This window comes from Astatotilapia calliptera, chromosome 19 (genome assembly GCF_964374335.1).
Source record: "Astatotilapia calliptera chromosome 19, fAstCal68.1, whole genome shotgun sequence".
In the NCBI taxonomy this organism is placed as follows: domain Eukaryota; kingdom Metazoa; phylum Chordata; class Actinopteri; order Cichliformes; family Cichlidae; genus Astatotilapia; species Astatotilapia calliptera.
In genome coordinates, this window is record NC_137440.1 from 22,406,694 (window position 1) to 22,412,710 (window position 6,017).

Below are 6,017 nucleotides of genomic sequence, written 5' to 3' on the forward strand. Positions count from 1 at the left end.
CCGACGGCCAAAGAGGCTGCATCCCGCCCGTGCCCCACATCATGCGGTGCCACCATCTCAGGCAGGGACCCTCATCCAATGTGTATCATCTGTATGGGTGCCAAGCATGCTCAGCTTCACTGGCGGACCCTCAGGGATGCCCACACTGTGTTTTGATGCCAGAGAAAGTCCTGGAAAGGAGGCTGAGAGTAGCAGTAATGAACAGTCAGGACCCCTGCCTTTCGGCCGCTACTGCTACGAGCAATATCCATCATCCGCGAGCCTCTACAAGCTGGGCGGACATGATGGAAGAAGAGTCCCCGCTCATGCCCCCATCATCCGAGGACCTCCTCGATCAAAACGTGGGCGAGCCGGGTGGCGAGGACGCAGAGGGCGAGGACGCGGAGGGCGATGCCGACTCCGACCTCCACGACCTGGAGGATATGGATGAGGAACAGGAGGATGACTCTACCTTTCCTTCCCAGCAGTCCAGGCCACCAAGTGGGGCTGAAGTTGCACCCCGGTGGACAGCAATTTGTATGAGGTCTGCAAAGGGGTGCCGCCAAGCTAGGCATCCCATGGCCAGTCGCCCAGGATGCCGAATGGGCAGAACGCAACCTGTATGACGGCAAGAGGCTCCCACCAGCCTTGCCGTCATCGAAGCAGCTTCTGCCAGCAGTCCTGGCCTGCATGAAAGAAATTAGTCGCTATTGGTCAAGCCCTTTTAAAAGCAAGCTTCCGACCAAGGGCTGCTCTAAGCTTGAGATCCAGGGGATGGGTGAACTGCGGCTGACCGAACCCCCATCAGTGGAGCCTTCAGTGGCGTATCACCTTCACCCTAACCGCAGGGTAATCTCAGCTTCTTCTAGCATTTCTTTGCCCAACAAGATGGATCGCCTCACGATTTATCAAAGGATGTACAAATATGCTGCACAGTCAGTATGCTCGCTTAATGCAGCCTTCAACCTCTGCTTACCCAGAAAACCTAACTCTCAGCCCCAGCAGGTGCCAAGAGCTGGCTTTGCTGCAACAGCAGCAGCTGTGAGAGGGGGACGGAGTGGGGTCAGAATGCAGAGAGGAGCAGGAGGCCCGCAGTCTGCCCACCAGGCTAAAGTAGAGAACCAAAGACCTTGGGGCAAGCATTCCTTCGCAGCAGCTGCTGCAAAGAACAAGCCGTCACACCCCGGAGAGGGGAGAAGAAGCGGTCAGCCTAGCACACCTGCAACATTCGGTGTCACCCCTCCCTTCTCCCCCAAAGAGAAGGAAGGTGTTAGAAGGGGTAACCAAATCACTCCAAGGTTCAGGGTCTCTGGAAGTTTCCAGTTCACTAGGAGCACACTCTCAGTCTCCTCCTCCAGTTCAGGGAGGACAGACTTGTGGACAAATGGTGCAGTGTCAACAAGCACTCCTAAGCACTCTGTCTATGTCACCAAGCACTGCCCAGAGTCACCAGACACTTCACTGTGTTTTGGGGGTAACAAAAGAAATAAAATGTGCATTTCTGCAGCCAGGCAGTTTGCCAAGGGCAGAATGTCCCCCCAGTTTCAAAATAAAAACAAAAGAAAATCACTGCCATTTGTCTTTGTTCCCAGCAAGGGGAGCTCATGCTCTTCCCGAGGGGAGAGCCCCAACTCCTTCTCGGGAGACAGGGGTGGCGCGCATTCGCAGTTCATCCCTGGGTCTTGTCAACCATTTCCCATGGTTACAGAGTACAATTTGCGTTAAAACCACCGAGATTCAGCGGAGTGTTAGCTTCGGTGGCCAGTGGCGATTCAGCGAATGTACTGGAGGAGGAAATATCCTCCCTGTTACACAAACAGGCAATCAGAGCGGTTCCAAGCAAAGAAGCTCAGCAGGGCTTTTACTCCCGCTATTTCCTCATCCCGAAAAAGGACGGAACATTGCTCCGTCCTATTCTGGATCTGCGTGTGTTAAACAAGCATTTGAAAAAGTACACGTTCAGAATGCTCACACACAAGATGCTTTGTCGCTCAATTAACACAGGCGATTGGTTTGTTACAATCAACCTATCAGACACATATTTTCACATCGCCACACAAGAAATATTTCAGGTTCGCTTATCAGAGCGTAGCGTACGAGTTTCAAACTATCCCATTCAGGCTATCCTTAGCCCCAAGGGTGTTCAGCAAATGATTGGAGGCAGCGCTGTCTCCATTAAGGAACAGCGGCAAAAAAAAAAAAAAAAAAAAAAAAAAAGGAACAGCGGCATCAGAATATTCTCTTACATAGACGATTATCTAATATGCTCACGATTGCGCCAGCAGGCGATCAAAGACTCCGAGGTGGTAGTGAATCACCTCACGGAGCTCGGGTTCACAATCAACCTGAAAAAGAGCCACTTGGAACCCGCACAGTTTACAGGGGGCTCAGAATAGACTCCATCTCCTATCGTATCGAACTTTCAAAGCGGAGGATCGCATCCTTCACTCGCTGTCTTTCCCGTTTTCAGCTGGGGAAAGTAGTGCGGTTCCAACTCTGTCTCCGCCTCCTCTGCCTCATGGCCTCGATGATATCGGTGGTACATTTGGGGCTGCTTATGATGAGAGATTTTCAGCGGTGGGTCGCTTCTCTGCAGCTGTGCCCTCGCCGACATCTCAGTCGTGGTGTAAAAATAATGCAGCCGTGTATCGCGGCTCTCCAGCCTTGGAGGAGCCCGACAGCTCTCGCTGCGGGGGTACCTCTCGGGGCAGTATCATCGAGGGTGACACTGACCACAGATGCATCCCTGTCAGGTTGGGGTGCCACTATGATGGGCAGAGCAGTGAATGGCGTTTGGTCACAGAGACTCGCTATGAATCACATAAATGTGCTGGAGCTCCATGCGGTTCTCCAAGCCTTATGGCATTTTCTGCCGTATCTCCGGGGACAACATGTTTTACTGAAAACAGACAACTCCACTCTAGTTGCTTATATCAACCGCCAGGGCGGCACCCATTCCCGGCAGCTACACAGATTAGCCAGGGAAATAAATGTGTGGAGCAACACTCGGCTCCTCTCCCTTCGGGCAACTCACATACCAGGAATTCTGAACAGGGGGGCGGACCTCCTGTCCAGAGGAAATCCACTGTTCGGAGAATGGAGGCTTCACCCACAGGTGGTGGAGCAGATTTGGCAGAGATACGGCCGGGCTGCCGTAGACCTCTTCGCCTCGCAAGAAAACACACAGTGCCCTCTGTCTATCTCCCTGTCAGACGCACACGCTCCACTGGGTGTGGATGCGCTGGCCCATCCATGGCCAAAAACTCCGCTTTATGCTTTCCCTCCCCTCAGCCTGATCCCCCCTACACTGATCAGAGTGAGGGATCAGGGGCTGTCACTGATTTTAATAGCTCCACTGTGGCCATCCAAACACTGGATAGCAGAAATCATCCAGCTTCTGGTGGACGAGCCATGGCCACTCCCCATCCGCAGGGACCTTCTGTCTCAGGTGCGTGTGGAGATATACCATCCCCATCCAGACCAGGTTGCTCTCTGGGCCTGGCCCAAAGGTGGAATTTGAAGGCAGCAGGCATGCCTCCGAAGGTTATTGAGACCATTCAGAATACCAGAGCCTCCTCCACTCGTTCCATTTACAGCAGTAAATAGCGTGTTTTTGAAGAGTGGTGCCATAAAAAGCAGATTATCCCTTTTCAGTGTTCAGTGGTGGAGCTGTTGTGTTTTCTTCAAGACTTGCTGGACAAAAGGAGAGATTTTTCCACCATAAAGGTCTATTTAGCAGCTATTTCAGCCTGCCACGTGGGGTTTGGTGATAAACCAGCTGGTCAGCACCCCCTTGTATGTCGCCTCATGAGAGGGGCACGTCGAACGCTCCCAGTCTCTAGACCACTGGTCCCTTTATGGGATCTGTCAGTCATTTTAGATGCTCTCTCCCACCACCCTTTTGAGCCTATTGGGGCAGTAGGGTTGAAGTTTCTCTCTCTTAAAACCGCTCTGCTGTTGGCTCTAACCACAGCCAAGCGAGTTAGTGAATTACAGGCTCTGTCTATTCACCCCTCTTGTCTACAGCTGGCCCCGGGACTCTCTAAGGCACATCTGAGGCCTAACCCAGCCTTTGTCCCTAAAGTGTTGGAAACATCATACAGGAGCTCTACAGTAGAGCTCCTGGCTTTTCACCCCCCTCCATTCTCCTCAGAGAGGGAGCAGAGGCTGAACACTTTGTGCCCTGTCCGGGCCTTGGGGACTTATGTTGACAGAACAGCTGGATTCAGGAAGTCAGATCAGCTGTTAGTTTCCTGGGCCTCCCCTCACAAGGGCAGGCCCTTATCACGCCAGGGGCTAGCTCATTGGATTGTAGAGGTCATAGCTCTGGCTTATAGCTGTAAGGGCTTGCAGGCCCCCCCGGGACTTCGAGCTCACTCCACTAGGGGTGTGGCCACATCCTGGGCTTTGTTCAGAGGTGTATCAGTCCAGGATATTTGTGCAGCGGCAAGCTGGGCTATGCCACACACGTTTGTCCTGTTTTATCGGCTGGAGGTTGCACAGTCATCCCTGGCTCAGGAAGTGCTGGATTCTGGTGCCTCAGGTTCGACCTGAAATCCTGGAGTAGTACTGGAGCGTAGCTTTGGGAGCTGGCGCAATCCGGGACTGGGCCATATCTCCCATAGTGAAACACTGAGCAAAGTTAGAAAAAGAACATTGGGTTGCTTAACGTAATCCCTGTTTTTTTGATAACAGAGTGAGGTGTTTCACCAAAATTTCCCTCCTTGCTTAGGCACGGAAAGAAATCTGCTTGGAATGAGTTAGGAGGAGCTGGTCGGCCGTGTTAGAATGAGGAGGCGGAGCCCTGAGCATGGCTCAACAGGGGTGTCATAGACACACGTGGTGTCATTGCAGCTTCCGTAGTTGGTCACGCCGAGGTGATTCCCATAGTGAAACACCTCACTCTGTTATCAAAGAACCAGGGATTACATTAAGTAACCCAACGTTTAATTGGCAACAGGTCAGTAACACGACTGGGAATCAAAAGAGCATCTTAGAGAGACAGAGTTGCCTAGATAAAAAGATTCAATTAAATTCAATTCGATTTTATTTATATAGCGCCAAATCACAACAAAAGTCACCTCAAGGCGCTTCATAGATAAAAACCCAACAATCATAGGAACCCCGAAGAGGTTAACACGTGAGGAGTGGATCGAAATCATGTTGATATCTGGTGAACGCAGTAACTGGGTCATTGCAGCAGATTTCAATGCAAGACACCCTACGAGACCACCCATCTCCCATGCTACAGTCAGCAAACTGCTTGCTTGCTTTCGGAAAACTGGTTCAGTGTTGGATTTGCCAAAATGTGGATGCAAGAAAACTGTCACTGATGAAGAAACATCAGTGGCTGTCCTAGCTTCATTCAGCAAGAGCCCACAGCGTAGCACTCGCCACATGTCACTGGAGAGTGGCATTAGTCGAACATCCCTTCGGCGGATATTAGCTACTCACAAATGGCACCCTTACAAACTCCAGCTACTGCAGCATCTCAATGAGGATGACCCAGATCGGCGCACAGAATTAGCAGAACGGGCAAAACAAAAATTGGAACAGGACCCTCAGTTCACGCAGAAGATTTTGTTCAGTAATGAGGCAAACTTTTATGTGAATGGTGAAGTTAACAAACAAAACCACCGCTATTGGTCTGACACTAAACCACATTGGATGGATCCCTCCAAGACTGTTAGAACAACAAAAGTGATGGTTTGGTGTGGTATATGGGGTACAATGATAGTGGGTCCATTGTTCATCAATGGAAACCTCAAGGCCACTGGATATTTGAAATTGCTACATGATGTTTTTCCCTCTTTATGCACTGAAGCTGGCACATTCCCCGAGTTTTTTCAGCAAGATCGTGCACCACCACATTATGGGTGCCAGGTCCGAGCATTCCTAGATGAACAGTTTCCTGGAAATTGGATTGGTCGTCGTGGGCCAGTTGAATGGCCCCCAAGGTCTCCCGATCTGACCCTTTAGACTTTTATCTTTGGGGTCATCTGAAGGCCATTGTCTATGGTGTGAAGATACGAGATGTG

At 51.1% G+C, this 6,017-nt stretch overlaps 1 pseudogene across 1 annotated transcript; it reads left to right on the plus strand.

Annotated features, from left to right (window-relative positions):
• The first annotated feature begins 670 nt into the window (after positions 1-670).
• LOC145422635 (uncharacterized) lies at positions 671-3,499 on the plus strand (annotated as a pseudogene). Its single transcript, XR_013903923.1, has one exon. The product of XR_013903923.1 is annotated as an uncharacterized LOC145422635 (transcript).
• Positions 3,500-6,017: the final 2,518 nt, after the last annotated feature.